Source organism: Misgurnus anguillicaudatus, chromosome 1 (genome assembly GCF_027580225.2).
Source record: "Misgurnus anguillicaudatus chromosome 1, ASM2758022v2, whole genome shotgun sequence".
NCBI classification, from domain to species: domain Eukaryota; kingdom Metazoa; phylum Chordata; class Actinopteri; order Cypriniformes; family Cobitidae; genus Misgurnus; species Misgurnus anguillicaudatus.
The window spans coordinates 22,778,771-22,799,777 of record NC_073337.2 but is presented as its reverse complement, the minus strand read 5'-3'; the positions used below and the strand labels follow the sequence as shown (position 1 = coordinate 22,799,777).

Sequence of the window (21,007 nt, the reverse complement as noted above, 5' to 3'; positions counted from 1 at the left end):
CCAAATTTATAGTCATAAAGATAAAAGTAAAACAATATTCGAAACTTCAAATTATGTATTTTTATTTGTGTAAACTCACAATAAGGAGAAAACTTTGTGCTTATTTAAAATCATTAAAAACATGACGTGCTTTCTGCTGCTTTGGTCAGCGCGTCAAAAAACAACAACAGAAACTCAAATACTTTTTTATTCGTTTTGTCAATTTAATTATTATTTAAGTGTAACATATTTCGCATAGGCTTATTTATTTTATTATTATTATTTCTCAAAACAGAGACGTAGCCTAATCATCCTCTGTTGATTTAAATCTATTTGTTCATTAAACTAAACCCATGGAAGAAATTATGATCCTTTAGGAGATTTATTTATAAATGATTTAACAACGCGAATCCAGAAAGGAATTTATTTCTAAGACAGCCAGTCTGGCAGGGCGGACATTTCTGCTTTTTTGCGAGCTGCGGCTGTGGGGTTTGTCTAGAAGGGATACAGCAAATGCAGAAAAGTTTAAGATTAGATTTGGAGGTAGGATTTTTAGGATGAAAACAGCGGCTCTGGCTAAATGAGATACAAATACATCCTACAATCGTGTGAAATTTTGTGTTTAGAGTTGGGTTTGGTTGAAGGATTAGGATAAAACAGTGGCCATCCAGCGAGATTTCGTTTGCTGTATCCCTTCTATCCACAACCGCAGGCGTGGCGGGGATGTTTTAGGCATGGCGGGCCGCCACGGTAGAATGTATATAGCGGAAACACTGTGTTTATACCCGAAGCGTTGGTGGTGTGTAAATTTTGGCTTATATTTGTATTGAATGAACCACTGGACGAGGAATAAAATAAAAAGATGTCTGTACTGCTTGTTTAGTAAAAACGTTAATGAATTGATATTATTTAATAAAGACATATTTAAGAGCGTTTTGTTTTATTCATGTTCTCATATTTATATATCAAGCTCTGAAGCACCAGGGTTATTCCACTGGACGACGACTACTATTCTCTTCTTTGTGTTTTTTTTTCTTAATTGCGTGCTTCGCCCCCTGGCGGTTGAAAGAATAGTGCAACAGCGAGTGCGTCAACTATAAACGGCTCGTCCGTTTGTTGAGACGCAGGCGCGATCAGTGGAGGCTCGTGTTGCAGACCAAAGCGCAACTATAAACAAAGCTCGACTCTATTGCCATGAATGGGGGAGATCTCAATGATAATTATGGAGTCCTGCCTTGCAGTAAAAAGAGCCAATCGTCAATCGTAAAAAAATGTATCTCTCTGTAGATACTTGTTACCACTCAGAAATCCGTAAAGAAGATTAGCAAGTACTTCACGACATTAAATTTTGCACATGCGCAGTATCTAACAGCAAGACATGGAGGCGTTGCAAACATAGTGGCACAGTGACGAGACATCCTTAAAAAGACTTTGCTGTGGTACCACCTTCATACAAAAGATCACATTTTGAACCTTCCACTGACTAAAACACAAAAAAGATAATTGGGTGGCACAAACTTTAACGGTACTTTCACACGGGGCGAAAGCATTAACACTTCTTATTTACTTTTAATGTGTGACGTCAAGCATTGCTGAAATGAATTGTGGATCCGTCAGCATCGCGTCACTGCTGTTGCTCTTCGCAGAAGTTCAACATTTCTAAACTTTTCAAGCGCCAACGCGTGCATCAGCCAATCAGATCATCTTCTGCAAATTACCTAGTTCGAACGAGCCAATTGCGAAATGCAAGGCCGAAGAACAGAAAAGCATGTGTTGCGACCACTGTGATTGTCTGTTGACCAGGCTTCGAAACCCGCCCTCCGTCAAGCCCTAACGCTTACGCCCCATGTGAGATGATGCCAGCTGGAGTGCATGCGGTCATTAAAGCAAAGGAATCACATAATTAACTCAGACTGTATATATATAATTTCTCTAAAGAATATTATTTATACAAAGCAATGTGTATACACAACACACCGACAGTAAAGGTGATTTTATAAGAGTAAGATACATGGCACAGCTAGATACATGATAAAGTTATTTAAAAGGTTCAAATACCAAACCAGACTTAGTTTGTTGACCCTAAAAGACATTTCATGATGGCCAAGGAAAAATTCATATGAGCACATGACTGAGAAACATATATATATTTAAGAAATAAATGGTTTACTCTTTCAATCTTACATCCCTCTCACCAATTTTGTTTTGAGGCAATGACAACAATTCTGGAGTCAAGTAGACAACTGGATGGATGCTTGTGTGTGAAATCAACTTCACAATCTGGTCCAAGGGAAGATCACCAAAAGAGGCTGTTTAAAGTGTAATGTGTATTGGCAGATGTGAGAAATGGCAGGTTTCAGGTGGGTGGGACTGAGCAGTTATGTCCTTGTCTCTCGCTGCATCGACTTGTTCCCATTTTGTTTAGCTGCCGCTAAAGCTCACAAGCCATTATTGACAGAAGTCAATTACTCCACACTACACCTGCTGCAAACAGGAAAAAGCGAGCGCTAGCGCGTGGCATCTGGGTAAACAAAGACGGCATTTCTTTTCTACTCCGAATCGAAACAAATTGATTTACTATAAAGGCTCGCTCAGTATTTGAAATAGCTCAAAGTTACGAACCCTTGCAATGTCACGGCCTACCGAAGGCTGCTGATGTTGAAATTTACAAAAGAGGCACAAACCATTTAAGACCAACTGCGCAAACTGCAATGGGGTAGAGGGTTTAAAATCTAGTAAAATTACTATTAACCAAGTAATTTTAGCATCCTCATATAAAATGTATTTTTTCAACAATAAAACTGTGGCCAGTGAAAATGCTGAGTGGCTATTTACTTTGGGAAACCACTAGCCACTTTGGCTGGTGAGCAAAAAAGGTAATTTTTAAACCCTGACTATGAATATGTATATCTGAATCCATATTTTTGTCTCACATGCATTTGTATGTCCACTTACAATATTAGATTTCTGATACCAGAGTCCTTTTTAAATGCTCTCTCCTTTGGAAGTCGTTTTGCAAGTCAATTCAACATACTATGTTAAGTTTTGATCATGTTAATAGTTGAAAAATTTGGTTAAACAACTTTTGGTTAAACAAGCTTTTGATTATCAAGCAGCAGCAATAACCCATTCATTTGTGTCTAAAAAACGTGTTTGACTTCACGCGAGAGTGAGTCCAAAGTCCACAGTTTTCTTTGTACTGTATCGCTCAAACGGCGCTATGCAACACCATGTCAAGTCCAACACACGCGTTTATGGATCAGAGTATAAATGGACTGACCAGACAACGCCGTGTCGTATCACTTTACATAGAAAGGAGAAAACACTTCCCTGCCAATGACGAGTATTTCCGGCAATCCGTAATTCAGCTAGTATCCACCTATAAAATCCGGAAGTATCACCCTAGGGCAAACAGCTGTATGTTTGTGTATGTTTTGAGGATCGCTCTCAATCTGTTCTCTATGAAAAATCCTTCACAAAAATGCAATTATCTCAGCTTTTTGCTCAAAATTTGGTGTTTTTGAAGAAACCTACCCATATTTGAGAGGTGATAAAAGAGTAGGATGAAATGGGTTTTTTCTTTTTGGAAGCATACACTGTAAAAAATTGCTGTAATTTTGCAGCTGGTTGCCAGTAACTTACTGTAGAAGATAAAGACTGAAAATGTTTCATGTTTATTTAACTTTGAACAAACTGTTGTCAGTAAATAACATAAATGTAAATTCTACAGTAGTACTGGCAGCTAGTTGCCAGTAATACTGTAATTTCTACAGAAATGTTTTACAGTGTAGGGTCTGTTCTTTCATTTGATATATTGTATGTTAATATATACAAAACATTTTTGGAAGAACATTTTTGGAAGGTATTAAACTTGCTAAAATGCTGCTGCTGGCAACTTTTTTTTTTTAAACGCTGGCAGGTTAAGTGGGTTTGCCAACCACCATAAAAAAAGAAAAGTAGAAGATTTTTAGTTGTTAATCTGATCAAGGGTTTACATGTCCTTTTAAGTGGATTACAAAAGGTATGAACCACCCCTCTCAAATGATTCGATTTTTAATCAGTTTGGCTCATTTTATTCCGATTAAGGTGTTTACATGGAGCATTTTCGTTCGGATTGAACATTTAAACCGATTACAATTGTCCATGAAAATGCAGCAAGTGTCTGTCTGACGGGCTACAATCTGTCACAGTCTTTAAATAAAGCCGGTGGCTTACCTATAAATCCTAGTTTGACCTCCTACCTTACACACACATTATATGAGCTCAAAGATTGATTAGTTTTAATGGGGATTGTTTTAACTTGTGTTAGGGCAAAATACGACAAAAACTAAATGTTTGAACATGCGCTTGGTTGTTTCAATCCAAAATGCTGGGTTGTTCCATGCTTGGGTCAAATATGGATATTTTCTAGGTTAATTAAACCTAACGGTTGGGTATGTCTATTTTTTACCCAAACATTAGCTTGTGTGTGTATTTAGTTAAAAAAGAAACTGCCTTAGGGAGACAATAATTTATATTATCTCCTGAAGGGCCACCGTTTTGCAGTGTTTAGCTGAAAGCTAATAAAACACACCTGCTTGTAATATTGATTAGCTTGTTTAGATGTGTTTTGTCAGGCTTGGAGCTAAACCGTTTTGTGGCCCTTTGAGAACAGGTGGTGTGTCTGAAACCTTTCACTCATTCACTCCTTTATTCCCTAGGGTGACCATACGTACCATTCTTCCCGGACGCGTCTTGGCCAGGATTTTGTGTGCATCTTGCGGAAGTCGTATTTGTCGACTGCATACGTCATAGAGGATTATTATTTTTATTATTACAAAAGCATTTTTACATTTTGAAGTAAGAAAGAAACTACAATTGTATGTTTTATGTTTTTAACTGAGTGGGGTATGCGGTCAACAAATACAACAAATCCGGAAGACGCACCGAAATCCTGGCCAGGACGCGTCTGGGAAAAATGGCACGTATGGTCACCCTACTATTCCTTATAGATATTTTCAGCAGACACATGTACGTCATCAAAGATACGTGCCTGGCCCGAAAGTAACTTCCGGTCTGTGCTTATTTATTATTGGTCTGGCTTGTAACTAAAGGGACCTATGGAACAAATACGTTCAGTGTAGTTGATCTGCTCAATGTAGTTGATCTGCTTTAGCTATGATTTAAGGTCGAACACACCTATTAGCTACAGTTACATGAAACGAAAACAAATAATCTTTGTTATCGGATTGATGGCTCAATCAGATGAAAAGCTTTCATATAAACACCTTAATCTATGGGTTTCCAACGTTGTTCCTGGAGGGCACCTGTCCTGCATATTGTAGTTCCAACCCTATATCTGCCTCTTATTTTTAAGTAGCCCTGAACAAACATAAGCAAGTTCAGGTGTGTTTAATTGGGTTCATAACTCAAATTTGTAGGATATGTGCCCTCCAGGAACAGGGTGGGAGACTAAGATGACCATACTTGCCGGTGTGTCTTCCGGAAGTCACATTTTTTGACTGCATACGTCATCGGGGTTTAATATTTTAGTTTCTTTGTCAGAAAATCAACCGTTACATTTCAAGTAGGGATGCACCGATATGGACATTTTGGACGATACCGATAACCGATAACTCTTTATATTTGGGGGGCAATGACCGATATATATAGGCCGATAAATATTCATATTATTTTCACAATAAAAAACATCTTGTCTATGCGCTAGACTAGCATACTCTTCTTAAGCCCGCAAAACGTGTCATCTTTGTGCTATGTCACAGAAAGCACCAATCAAAACTTCACATGGCCAGCAATGAGCAAGTGAAGTGGTTCAACAAACCAAAATAATCCATATTTATCGGCTTTCATTTATCGGCCTAATTTTGCTATCAGACCGATAACCGATAATATTAAAAATAAGCAGTTATCGACCGACATATCGTTATCGGCCGATAACTGCTTATTTTTAATATTATCGGTTATCGGTCTGATAGCAAAATATTAAAAATAAGCAGTTATCGGCCGATAATGATATGCCGGCCGATATATCGTGCATCCCTAATTTCAAGGTAAGAATAAAACTACGATTGTATGTCTTAAGAGAAATACATTTTATTTGATCATTTTTTTACTGGAATGCGAGTACCTTGATGATGTATGCAGTCGACAAATTTGGCTTCCGGAGGACACACCGAAAATCCTGGCCTGGACACGTCCAAGGAAAATGGCAGACCCATGCCTTAATAAAACCGACAGAGGTCGAACTGATAATTTTTTTATCCGATTATAAGTGGTGTGGACCGATCTGTGATCCAATAAACGGGACAAAATTAAGCATGTAAACAGGTAAATTGTAGTATGTTCTCAATCAAATCCAAAAATACCTTGCGCACGTGCACAGTGGAATTGAGCTTAGGTTCCCATCTTAAATTTACCTCTTTTTTAATGTATCACACAATATGAAACATGCAATAGTAATGCATGGCAACACGCATTATTAACATTCTGTACACTGTAAAAAATACTTTGCTGCCTTAAAATTTTTTGTTAAATCAACTAAGATTTACAAGTAATGTCAACAGAGATGAGTTGTCACAACCTATAAAATATAGTTGAGAAAAGTCAACTTAATTTTATAAGTTATAACAACTCACCTGTAGTTATAACAACTCATCTCTAGTCAAGATAAATAATAGTAAGTTGAAATGACTTGTAAATCCGAGTTGATTCAACAAAAAATTTTAAGGCAGCAAAGTATTTTTTACAGTGTATGTGTTCTTCTATAACATTACATAACTAAATAAATATAGTGTCATGCCATTCGAAAATTGTGTTTCAGTTGCACATATCTGAACTTCTTAAAAACAACTTTTCCAACCCAACTAGTGCTGTCACAATGATTAAATAATCATCTCATCGCGATTATTTGACCTTTCAGATCACCGCAATGATTGCATATCTCTCTAAAAAACACAAGGGGAGCTGCAGCACCGTATAAACGAGACGTTGTCTAATGGCGCTCCATGAAATAATTGAAAATAATTTTAATGAACAAACAAAAACATCTATGAGAATTAAACGTCAAAGCCCTAAAACAGGCAATTAATCGTCATAATCGCCAAAGCCCTAAAATAGGCAATTAATCGTCATAACCGGCACAATTTATTAGACTATTAACCGTCACCCAAATATCATAATCGTGACAGCCCTAAGCCCAACTTTGACGTCGTACATCCATCCAGAAATGTAATTTACATGCTTAACCTGTTGCATGCAATGGAAAAAAGTAAAAAAAAAATGCAACCTACTGATCTAAACTAAGGAGTTTGCCAAAGCTGAGATAGAAAGAAAAGCTTGAGCAAAAAAATAGCAGCTCATTTCACAAATGAGAGGGGAGGAAGGAGGCAGGCCAGCGCTCCACATGAGACGAGACTGCAAGTGCATTCAGATCCCCGTCTCAGCACACTCTCCTTGTCTGCAGTTTCGGTCGCCATGGAAACCGTTCCCAAGGCTCTGCAATGTCCCCAAATGGAAAGAGAACAGTAAGGAGAGACAAAAAGTCTTATGCACATCAACAAGAAAGAACTCTGTGACAACAGTACAAGGTCGTGAAAACGCACGCGCACACACTTATTTCTTTCTGTGTTTGACAAATGACTGCTGCTTTATGTTGCTCGGTTAAATAGATCATATCAGACAAATCTGTGCCAGACTTAAGTGTGTCACTTTTTTCCACGGTTCAAATACCAACCACAGTAAATGCAGAAAAATTAAGTTATTTGTAGGTCGATTTTCTGGAAAAAGCATAAACACTGTGGTTATAACATTCCGATGTTTGTTTGAGCATCCCAACCATTATTCAAAGCAACACTGGCGTTTGCCCAACCAATTTTAAGATGGAGTCTGTGCACTAGTGATTATGAGTTGGAGCTCAGTGGTGTAGTGCAAGGTTTGTATGCAGGTATACAGAGGATACCCACTTCTTTATTTGATGGCATGGGGTACACCCACTTCCCCCACCAATTTTCCCGTTTAACTCAATCACAAATGCACAAATCTTATAACCAGCATAAACAAAACTTAGAAAAACGGAACACTTAACCCCTTAAAATTCCAGTATACCGTGGGAGGGACACTGCATTATCTGACCGAAAACTTCATCAAATACAACAAGTCAAAAACAAACAGGTACAATGTGTGTCCTTTTTAGGCATTTTTTTTTTGTCTTTTCAGGAATGCTAATTAAAGGTCCACTGTGTAGATTTTGCAACCAATGGCTCAATGCATAGCTCTCCCATTCAAAACACATAGAGAAGTTACGGTAGCCACCACAGGACAAACACCTCATCGTCTGAAACAACAGTGACCAAACGTGCTCCATCCGCTTGTTAAAGGATTAGTCCATTTTCTTAAAAGAAAAATCCAGATAATTTACTCACCACCATGTCATCCAAAATGTTGATGTCTTTCTTTGTTCAGTTGAGAAGAAATTATGTTTTTTGAGGAAAACATTGCAGGATTTTTCTAATTTTAATGGACTTTAATAAAGCCCAACATTTAATACTTAACTCAACACTTAACAGTTTTTTTCAACGTAGTTCTATAAACAATCCCAAATGAGGCATAAGGATCTTATCTAGCAAAACGATTGTCATTTTTGACAATAAAAATGACAAATATACACTTTTAAAGAACAACTTCTCGTGTAGATCCCGTCGTGATGCGCTAGCGTGACCCGACGCAATACGCCATCACGTCAAGAGGTCACAGAGGACGAACGCGAAACTCCGCCCCAGTGTTTACAAGTGTTGAGAAAGAGGACCGTTCCTACGTTGTTGTATGTCAACTGATACTAATTAATGTCTTTGTGTCATTTTATTGTTTACAATGGTCCGCAAATGTGCGTTTTATATATGTAACACGTGACCTCCCTACGTCACTACGCATTTACGTTAGCTCGCGCTGGACCGGACCTAGACAAAAAGTTGTGGTCTAAAAGTACATATTTCTTACTTTCCCTGTCAAAAATGACAATCGCTTCGCTAGACAAGACCCTTATGCCTTGTTTGGGATTGTTTATAGTCCTTTGAAACTCTGTTGAAAAAAACTGTTAAGTGTTGAGTTAAGTATTAAATGTTGGGCTCTATTAAAGTCCATTAAAATTAGAAAAATCCTGCAATGTTTTCCTCAAAAAACATAATTTCTTCTCGACTGAACAAAGAAAGACATCAACATTTTGGATGACATGGTGGTGAGTAAATTATCTGGATTTTTCTTTTAAGAAAATTGACTAATCCTTTAAGTCAGGACATAAGGAATACGGTTTCCGGGTTCAAGCCTCCACTCATTTCAATAGATACTATTTAAACAGCAGTTTATGAGCACTATTTATTCATATTACACATAAGCGACAATTTTTTTTAACTCTGTGTATACAGCAGTCTCCAGGCTCACGGAATCACCCACAGCAATAAATTAATAATTCATAAAAAACTCCATGTCCATCAGTCCATGTCTGGTGATCTCAGATTTTGATAAGGAGATAAAAATTAGGATTGGGTGTTTTTGGTAGATTTGCAATATGATACAAGTGTATATTAGCGTGATTTGTTATTTCCTATGGCATTTGAGATCGGTTGCATGACGTCAGACTTAAAGTGCACCTGTTACATTGCTAAAAACAACATTTGCATGGTTTATGGTTAAAAAACACATTATTTCCACATAGCGTCTACATTTTTGTAGCTCCAGATATCTTGCCTTCACCAAAGCTTTGATTTTGTACAAAAACTCATTGATCTGAAAAGCTCTGTGTCCCTGATTGGCCAGCTAATCTGTACGTTGTGATTGACATCAGCGGAAATGTGACGCTCCTTACCATTAAAGTGTACTTTTAATCATCTTTAATTGAATTAATTCTTATTAATTTCATAATAATTATGAAGTAGAAGCGTAAATATGAGTAATCAGTTGAGATATTTAGCTTTTGCTGTCTGACTTGCTTTAGTCTGTAAGAGCGGATTGTTGTGGGCCTGTGCCGCAGCACTGGGTAATTATGTAGAGGTTAACAAGCCTGACTTCCCTGATGAGATATGAATCACACTGCATACAGAGACTCAGAGGTCTGCGTTTGAGCTATTAATACTTTTGTTTTCCTTCAACATGAACATTAGACAAACACTAACAGTCTGTCTATACTGAACTCACAAGCTTTAACATGATGAATTTTTTATTATATTCTCAGTCATGACGCATTTAGAGGCCAAATAACAAGTGGCATTTCATTATTTATTAAAATAAAAAATACGTATTTGGCGCCCTCTTTTTGGTTTTGTCTTTTGCCACTGCTCCAGAGTAACAGACAAAATAAAACTTAACTCTTACCCCACCAACGTTTTTCATGATTTTGACAAGTTTAATTCCTTTTTTTTGCCATTTACTGTAGTTTTATCCCGCTGATGTAAATTCAAGTGTTTGATTTTAAAATAAGTTTGTTTTAAGTTAGTTATTTAATGCTTTAAAAACAGTGGTGTGACATCATGATTGACAGCTGTGATATGCACATTCTGCGAGAGTGGGGCCTTAATTTTGCGGCTTTACTTCCTGCTCACTACTACGCAGGAGTGGTCCTGAAATCGCTACTGCGCAGACTCAAGACCCAAGATGTCAGCGCCGTATAGGGACACTGACGGCTCCATTTTTCACCAATGGAAGAAAGCGAACAGGCGTTGTCCATCTTTTTTTTACAGTCTATGAAGAGGACCCATGAAGTTTATAGATACACTATTATGCCACTGCCTTCTTATATACCAAAATAGCAGTGGCATCTGAAAACAAGTCATGCTGGAGCTTTTCTCAGGGCTAATTTTACAATAAATTTTGATAAAAAGGTCCTTTTTAATAAATGTATGCACTTTTCAAGTTCATACAGGTGCAGACTAACCACAAGTGTAGCTCAGCAGTTTTGAGTGAATTGTCCCTATAAAAATGTTATATGCTGCCATCCATATGAGACACATTAATTTATTTTCAACTCACTCTTTCTCGTGTCTTTAATGTGGGCTGCTAACTCTGGGAGCTGTAAATGATATTTGACATTCACCTCTATTTCTGTTTGAACTGAAGATTGAATGTTCCTATGGTCTTAGATTTTCTCTCCTCAGTAATGGTCTCTTTAACTCTTTCACCGCCAGCGTTTTTTTAAAAAGTTGCCAGCCAGCGCCAGCGTTTTTCATGATTTTCACCAAAGTTTAATGCCTTCCAGAAAATATTCTTCTTTAAATAAACATACAATATACCAAATGAAAGAACAGACCCTCTGCTTTCAAACAAAAAAAACCTGTTTCATCCTACCTTTAGTGGTTCTTTTGTAATCAGTTTTTGAATATGGGTAGGTTTCTGCAAAAACACCACATTTTGAGCAAAAAGCAGAGATAATTGCAATACTTCCGGTTTTAAAAAGTTGCAGAACCTGGTGGCGCCACCTGGTGGATAATAGTGGTATTGCGGAAAGACGGAAAATCTCGTCATTGGCGGGGAAGCATTTTCTCTTAATTGACAAGATATCTCGTCAATGGCGGTGAAAGAGTTAAACACACACTAACACAATTGCAAATATACCAGGCAGCATTTGTTTGCAGGTAATTTGAACCACCTTTATGCATCAATGTCCGTTTTGCATTTTGCATGTCTTATGCATGTTGGATCTTTGCACTGATATGATGAAGGCTATATAATTCTTCCCTTTCATTTCACTTTTAAATGGTTCAAATTGTACATACAGTTTATCCAGTTGCTAATGCAATGCTCGACCATTATGAATCGGACCGTTCTTGTGTTTTAATGGGTCGGTTCCTATGTGTGTCTCGCTCTCAGGCCTCTTACAGGTGAACAGTCCTGGGTTTAGCTTCTGCGCCCTTGACACAGTTAGATGGCAGCATCAGATTCCTCCAAACTGATGTATGCTTCTCCTCGCCAATCACATCCCATTTTACCTCCTCTCATGGGTGATGGGGTAAAGGAGAGTACAGGAAGATAAGTTTAGGGGGCACTTTTGGGGGACCTAAATAGATGAGACACAACGTCTTTGCAACTGCCCGGTTAGACTAATGAGGCAAGGTTGAAGGAGAGCGGTGCTCCCAAAAGAGCACACGCTCACGTCAAAGCCCCTGCCCCTCTCACCCGTGGCCTATTTCCGGTACAGAAATTCATTAAAATGGACGCCAAAAGGAGGCTTGAGGGCCTCAACTGGGTCAAGGCAAAATATTGAGCACAAAGCATTCAGCTTAACATCAATTTCTCGTCTGACTAAAGCCTAATGCTGCAAACACGCCAAACGTGTAGCATCGCTTTGCTTGCTTTAGATTACTTGCGGGATTTAATTTGTGTCATGCTAATTTTTAGCTTGAGTTGAATATTTTCAACTTGCGCAAAGGCGCATTTAAGGCGAATAGCGCCGCCCAATTCGTGTCATTCGCATCGTTCCGCACGAGGACGCGTCTGATCACGTCTTTGCATTGACTTAGTATGTAATCTACTCGCGCAAATCGTTGAACTCGTGTTTGGTGTGTATGCCCCATTATGCTACATACACACCAAACACGTAGCATCGCATCGCGTTGCTCACTCTAGATTACTCGGGGGATTTAACTTTATGTCATGCAAATTTTTCGCTTGAGTTGAATATTTTCAACTTGTGCAAAGGCGCGTTTGAGGCAAATTGCGCGTTTTCGCAGCAATTGCACCACCCAATTCGAATCATTCACATCGCCCCACGCGAGGACGCATCTGATCCCGTCTTTGCATTGACTTTGAATGTAATCTACTCGCGCAAATCGTTGAACTCGCTTTAGTGTGTATGCCCCATTATGCTACCTACACACTAAACGCGTAGCATCGCGTTGCTTACCCTAGATTACTCGCGGGATTTAAATTTGTGTCATGCAAATTTTTTGCTTGAGTTGAATTTTTTCAACTTGCGTGAATCCTCGTTTGAGGCGAATAGCGTGCGCTTGAGGCGAATAGCGTGTTTTTATGCCAATCACTCCACCCAATTCGCATTGCCCCACGCGAGGACGCGTCTGATCCCGTCTTCGCATTGACTTTGTATGTAATTTACTCGTGCAACTTTTGTTGGTGTGTATGCCCCATTACTCACTACTCATTTGTGAGAATTTTTTTATTTCAGGAAAGCACATAAAGCTCTCATTTGTTACACAAAAATACTAAATATCAGCACACCTAGAAAACTTGTGACATTGCTTTTATAAAAATGTGACCATGGACTACAAAACCAGTCATAAGTCGCACAGGTGTATTTGTAGCAATAGCCAACAATACATTGTATGGGTCAAAATTATTTTTTATTGCCAAAAAATATTGGGATAATAAATAAAGATCTTGTTTATGAAGATATTTAGTACATTTCCTACCATAAATATATCTAAAGTTTATTTATCAAAAGTAAAATGTCTTGCTAAGGACCTCATTTGAACAACTTTAAAGGCAATTTTGTCAATATTTACATTTTTGGCCAGATTTTCTGCCAATATTGTCCTATCCTAACAAACCATACATTATTATTTAGCTTTCAGATGATCTATAAATCTCAATAAAAAATACCCATATAACTGGTTTTGTGCAAGTAACACATTAAGTTAGTTTCAGAACAAATGTAGCCAGATAAATCCAAATAAATCCACATAAAGTCAAAAGTATTAAGCTTTGTGTTTCTCCAAGCAATGCACAGATCAATATGTGACAGGATTGGACCGACACCAATTTACCGTCACACACAAACATATGCTCTGCATTTCTAACAAATGGTGTAATACGAACAGTGAAGCTGCTTTTAAATACAACACATCTCGGAAAGCTGCTTGACTATTCCGATTAGAGGGTTGTAAATACGTATTGTGTAATATTAAATGAACAGCAAACACCACTACAGGTGCAAAACAAGGTTGCTGAGTCATTAAATCTAACATTTAGACCAACATTGATTGCACCGGTTCACTACAAGTGGCGTCATTATGGATGTCAGAAAGGACAGTGGGAAGAACCAAACAGCAGGTTTGCTTTTATCAAGTCTGATCAAGCTCATAAGAACATGACTCTATGACATTTCACTGACCTTTTCTTTTAGCTTAACAGAGTCCACATAGGTGTGTCCAAACACAACACCACAGGCACCTGTCTCTTCCTGTCTCTGTGAAGGTCAAGCCTTGCCATTTACTCTTTTAAACTATCGTTTTATGAGTGTATTATTTTGAAATTCTTTGCCACGGTGGAAACGCAAATGTTTGGTTTGTAGGTGGGCTCTATGAAATAGATAAAAACCAAAAAAGGTCAAAAGGTGGAAGGTAAGGGGAGATGTCTTACCTTTATCTTAATGGCTTATTTTAGTGATGGTAGTAAAACTCAAAGTGAACCATCAAGCATCCAACAGTTGATTCATTCAAGTTATTCAATGCTCTATCCAGCACATCTGTCAAAACAATCAAGCAAACAATTAACCTATGACGAGCAATACAAGATCACATTGAAATCTGTGGAAATTGCAAAGCCTTGCTACCTGCGTCTTACACATTTGATTTTAATATGTCTTCATGTTGTTGTCGCTACACAGCTCAATATGATTACAAGATCACTCGAGTGAAACCTAATTGTTGTACGTAAACACGTGCTGTAGTCCCTATGACAACCCGCGTGCTGCTGCCTCCAGAAGGCACTTTAACATTTATATTAATACGCAACTGTTTCATTTTTTGGATTTAACATTTTTATAACCATTATATATACACATACACTCTTCCATGTGAGTAATACCTTTGATTGAATATCATAATTGTTTTGGAAAACGAACATCCATTACTGGAGTGCGTGCATGACGACATCAACCCTGTGGCTACTTTATTATTTAATTTAAGACTGATCTGTCTGTTTCTTTTAATAAAACCAGCAGTGATTTTTGTATTTGATGATAAAACTGCACAGTAAAATCAAATTTCCTTTAAGGAAGGCGCGCCACTCGGCAATTGTTTCAGTCATGCAAGATAAACTTCTATTTACTTGAATGAGGACAGATCTGTCAAATCGCGTCCTAAAATCACAATTAAACAACACATTTCTGACCAACAATTAAACCTGAGGTTAACTACACCAGTTCCTTCGTTTACCTTTTTCGAGTTCGCCTCAGCTACTGCGCATGCACACCGGTTGAAAAGCGCCTCACGCGACTCTGTTGACTCTGGCCGTGCAGCCTGCGGAGGTCGCGTGCAGGCTGCATACGTCATTAAACCTGGTTTATTTAAGTTAACTGAGCATTACATTCGCAAGTCATAAGCCTATTACAACAATTTAGGATTAATTAAGATTATCAGATAACTTTATAATTGTTAATATTCTGAAATAAGACAGGCTTGATGACGTGTGCAACCTACAAATCCGCCCCTCCTCCTTGGTGATTGTTTTTTTACTTCTGGCGCAGGAGCGAACTTGTTACGCTTTGTCACATCCAATATCATAAAATTATATATACACATATAGTAAATGATATATTTACTTAATGATATATTGGTGTATATATACCAAAAAATGTATGTATGAAAAGAGCTGGGCCATTAAAATAAATAAGCCTTAGCTAAAATCTTATGCATTACCAACCTGCATTAAAGGAACTGCTTGATTACAGAAATATTGCTCAAAATACCTTGCAGAACAAAAGTTATTTGAAGCAACTTGAGGTTGAGTTAATGATGAAAAAGTTCACCCCAAAAATAAACAATGACTTTGTTTCATTCTCTAAAATCTACTATAGGTAAACAGGCTATTTAAGCTGAAGTTTATCCTTGTAACTTGTCAGAAATATAGGAGACAATAAGATGGATGACCAAGCGACAGGCTTTCCCATGAGACCATGCCGGTGACCAATTAATAGAGTGGCAGTGTGGCTTGGCTAAAGGGGCCCGTATCAATCATAATGCTCAGGGCTGTGTTCAGTCATTACATCACTGACAGCACACACCAGGCCAGGGTCGAGATGTCCCATCTATTACTCAGATGGATCAAGAGACAGCTGAGTTTATTGGAAGGAGTTGCTGCTTACAATGAGATTTGAGTCAGTGCCAGGAGACCAGTGGCGGCTCGTGACTGCTTATCCGAGGAGCGCTAATTCAAAATAAGTGTTCGGAGTGTCATGTGTGTTGCTTGTGTTTTCAAAATATTGTTTGTTGCGTCATGCAAACTATGTGCATCATGTGTTTTGTCAAAACAAATGCCCGCTGCATACGCGTCAAAACCGTTTATGATAAAAGAGACGCCGACGTTCACAAAATAAATGCAAAACACTCCCTTAACAGTAAACTCTGATTACACACGAGATTATGAGAGTACCTGGCAAACATGAGCATCTCTTTTATCAAAAACCCTTTAGACGCATCTGTGTTTTTACAAGACGCGTGATGCACAGGATCTCTCGACGCGTAGAACACATATTTTGAAAAAAGGAACCACGCAGGACGGGCTACATACATGTTGTGACGAACTTCGCATCGAGCGCCCTCGAAAAAAGAAGTCACTGGCCACCAATGCAGGAGAACCACATGGAAAACACCGTAGTACACTTTAGTTCTCACTACAATGTACTACTGTAGTAAATTTTATTACCAATCATGAAACTTATTTAACCTATACAGTATTCTGTATAAACAAACACATTTAACTATACACAACTACAATGAATTGACAGATTACATTCTGTAGATTACTTTAATATTTACTATGATAAGTTTCTAAAACACTAGGAAATTTACAACGTTTACCCCACTACCCATGTAGTATACTTTAGTTTTTAGTATATAGCAATTACAATATTACAGAGAATTGATTAAATGTAGTAAATACTGTAATACTTTAGTACTTACTATGGTACGGTTTAAAAACACAAGAGTTTCTTTGAACTTTACAACAGTTTAAGATGTTTCTACCGGTCTCATATGGTAAAAAAAATTTGTCTGGCCAAAAACGTGTTTTAAATATAAGCTAGATTTTGTAGAAAGTAAAGCTTAAATATATTTTTTATTTGAAAATATATTTAGTTTTAACCAATAACTTACATTGCAAAATTTATTTTAGGGGCAACAAATAGATTTCAAATGTTATAACCAATATGGCATTAAAAAAAAAACACACTGGACAAAATATAAAAGTTTGTGTAAAATGTATAAAAAGTGTAAATTCTCTAAGTATATGTAATTTTAAAATTGTACATACCTTTTGTAGTTGAAAATGTATTTAATTTGAACCTTTTCAAGCCTGTTGTATGTATGTTTGTAACATCTATTTTAATGTGCCATGAATATACCATTTGTGCTTTAAAATTAAATCAAAATATACAAAAAGGGCCCAAAAATATATTGTTAAATATTTTTGGTAAAAACATTTCAAAATATATTTCAGCACATAATTTGGCCTTTATTTTTTGTATATTTTAAAATATATTTAAAATGTCTTTTTTTGCCGTATGGGATGGCCAAAATTAACCTAGAAAATGACCCAATTATATGATAAAACAAATATATGTTACTTCTCATAGGTGAAAGCAGAAAAATTAAGGAAAATAAGGAGACTTGAAAAAAAGACGACATATCATTGTGTAATTTCTTCCCTAAAGTCCGTGTGCATATTTGTGTAGTTTGAATGTCCCTTACATACAAACGCCACAGACAATAAACAGCTACAGTGTGCTCTCATCAGCACGAAACGTCCCGACCGCCCTCGCGTAGCTAACTTTACTGTGTTTTTTTTTAAATCCATTGTTATATTGAATGTTAAATAAGCACATTGTAATCCTCTTGTACGTATGCAATGTTCTTGAAATGAAGCTAACTTTACTGTGGTAAATTAGCGCCACCCGGAGGAATAAAACATTTAAAACCGTGCACCTGTCAGCCACATGGGTGTTTTATAACACTGTGCCAAAAACAGAGCAGGGAAGGAACAAAGTGTCCCTGTGCATAAAACAATCATATACCAAGAGGGGCAATTAGTAGAATTGCTGAGCCGCAGTTTCAGTTTACACATCATTTAGCTGTGCTTTGTGTACCCATTTAAAAACCATTTTGCTCACAATTATATACATTCAGTTCTTACATGTAAAACGTGTCGCACCAGAAGAGAGTAAATCCTTACCAGTATGGCATGGCATCAACTAGGTCGTGAAACGCTGCGTGGTGATTTTGACATGACATTTCTCACCAAACAACGGTTACTCCTATTCATAGATGAAGGAGCAGTCATATAGCATGTTTGTATTAACATGCCACGTGCTCGAGTCGAGATATAATGCTTAAAATAGATATGGGACATCGTGTCTCTTTTTCAGTCACAAGCCATGTCTTTTAATGTTGCAATAAAATTCAGAAACTATTTTTAATTGTGTTATTTTTACAAATGACTTATCTGGGGTTTATTATTTTGCCTTTACAATCTTTAAAAACGCAAACGTTCTTCCCTGCTCAAAAGATATACTTTACTTTCGGTCATATGCTGCGGAAGGTGGGCGGAGCCAGGGAAAAGATTGCAGCGAGCAAATAACATTACCCAACTTCAAACGGTCCAATCACTTCTCGATGTACGAATCCAAGTCCAGTCCTACCTTTGTTTCATTTCAGAAGAAGCCGTTTCACTCGGATACACGTCACTAAAGGAAAAATGTGAAGGCACCAAACCTTTAAGAATGGGGCCTTTCTGATACATATCAAAATAAAAAGGTATGAAGGCAGTAAGGAGTTGCATTCAAATGCTGTTCATCTAATAAACATGCATTGAATGAAACAGAAATTATGGCTATAACGCAAGTTATAAAAACTATCCCTACTGAAAAATCCAGCCAAGACCAGCATAAGCTGGTTTAAGAGGTCCTCCCAGTCTGGCAAAGCTGGTGGGTCAGCTGGTCTTCCAGCCTGAGCAGCTAAGTCCAGCTAAAAGAGTGACCAAACACAGCTAGACCTTGCAATACACCAGAAAACCAAGCTGGGAGACCAGCTAAAGTTGGATTTTTTCAGTAGGGATAACTTTCTCTACTGGTAATATGTTGGGTTATATTACTGGAACACTTAAATCCTACTGGAATAAGATAAATCAAGTCATTTTTCAATACTTGGCAAACATATGGCTAGCAAAACCATAAGTATTATTTTTGCCAAGGATTTTATTAGGCAAAGATCTGTGTAGGATACACTTAAAATACTAGACCTTTATTTACCACTAAAACAAGTCCACATGCCTTTTATCCAGTCATTCATTATCTGCACTTTGTTCCCGTCCTCACCTGACCAAAGGCGACCAACTGTAGCCCATTCCGATCTCCTCAGATTTCAGTTTCAAGCTGAATGGTGCTCATGTTTTAAACACTTTATCTGATAGTAACAATTATACTATTGCAGTAAGATGACATCATTCATTCAATACCAGAATAGGTCTCTTGTGACTGATCGATTCCTTTAATTTTTAGCATGTACAAAACCATTTATTTTAACTCAAAAAATAGGAAATGACTCAAGAATTGTAACAGTAAATAGTTTTAATGTTTAAACAATCTTTACTTATTAATACAACCAATATTTACAGTTAATTTTCACAAAATGAAGTATACCACACAACGTTATTAAATAGGATTACATTGTGTAAAATAACTATCAAACAGTTATCACATGAACAGTTACCCAACACTGTTGACCAGAAGGCCATGTGGCTTTGTCCAGAGGCTTTGCACGCGTTGCAGAGACAGCAGAGAGCAACCGAGGATGATCAGCAACCTGTAAAAGTCTCTCAAACACATGTTTCCTATGGTATAACAGTGCATGCACATTTCTAGAAATGACATTTGTGACGTTACTGCAACGTTCTTTGCATTACACCACGTACACCTGAAAGGGTGAAGCGGGTTTACCTGCAAGCCACGTGATGATGACCGCACTTGGGGCGGGGCGTGGCATACACGTCATCGCGCAGCTGTGACGCAGAGCGTCCGGCCTCCGTGAGTTGGAGCCTGCGCAATGCTGTGAGACAAGGAGAGCCGATAAATGAAACCACATTCAATGCAAAACACAAAAAAACTCAAATGTGCGCTGAACGTCTTGATATAATATCGTCAATAAATCATATTAAGCAATATCACAAGACATTTTACAGGAGTTTTTAGAATTTTCACGCACATTTTACTGTCAATGGTAAAACGACTGCACTCTTGTCTCCTTCTGCCGAAATCAGGTCAGGTTGCGATGACCACGTCAAATTTCATTCCTGAAGAACACGCTCTCGAAGTCTCTCTGCTGAAAGTCCAAAGATCTGTCGTAATCAGAGTCTGAAAATGAGAAAAGGCTCTCTTCATGTGAAAGGTGATTCTGAATTGAGTAAACTGGGCTTACATCATATGGCTCCATTGAAAGATCCGATCGCTCAGCGTAAACAATGTCCATCAAGTACTGGTTAGTGTTTTTTGGTGCCATGGCACCAGATGGTACAGAACAATGGTTTCTCAACGAAGAATTGTCGCCAGGATCTCGGGCCTGATGGGATTTCCGTGCGGGCCACACGCGGCCTTGCTGCCTCCTCAAGACAAAAGCACTGCAATTTCTGAGGCTGGCTCTCCTCATATGCGTACTGAAAAAAGGCTTTCTTTTTGATTTCGACCATCTCCTATTCACAGATGTGGTGTCCATGTTTTTCTGGTTATCGTTACTTCCTTTTAAGGCCATGATTTCAGGGCACATTACCAAAAATACAAGCCGTCGGTGATTACCAGAAAAGTTCAATATCCAAAATCACAACGCGAAAAATGTGTGAAATACAACGAAATCAAAATCGTTCTTAAAGAAAATACTTATTCAAAAGCGAAAAGTTTCAGCTCCTTCCTCAGCAACGTACGAATGAAAACGTGGACAAGAAACGTCTGCGTCACGTATTAAAGGAGATTTCGGAAGTGACGTATTCTTCCTGCAGCGAATCAGCTTTCGCCTTTGTCTTATTCGGCAGTGGACAGTTA

The 21,007-nt window shown here is 37.9% G+C and overlaps 1 long non-coding RNA gene across 4 annotated transcripts in view; it reads right to left on the bottom strand.

The window, feature by feature from the left end:
• LOC129431656 (uncharacterized) overlaps positions 1-20,930 on the bottom strand; it is a 145,750-nt gene extending 124,820 nt beyond the window's left edge. For 2 of the 4 annotated variants that reach the window (XR_012369912.1, XR_012369910.1), the window contains exons 1-4: positions 20,391-20,929; positions 20,178-20,310; positions 18,151-20,021; positions 14,341-14,446 (exon numbers count right to left, since the gene is read on the bottom strand). This is a non-coding gene — a long non-coding RNA (uncharacterized lncRNA). Of the gene's footprint in view, positions 1-7,109; positions 7,474-14,340; positions 14,447-18,150; positions 20,022-20,177; positions 20,311-20,390 lie in introns of those variants that run through there. The other 2 variants (XR_012369909.1, XR_012369908.1) reach the window with 2 other exon arrangements.
• Between the last annotated feature and the right edge of the window lie 77 nt (positions 20,931-21,007).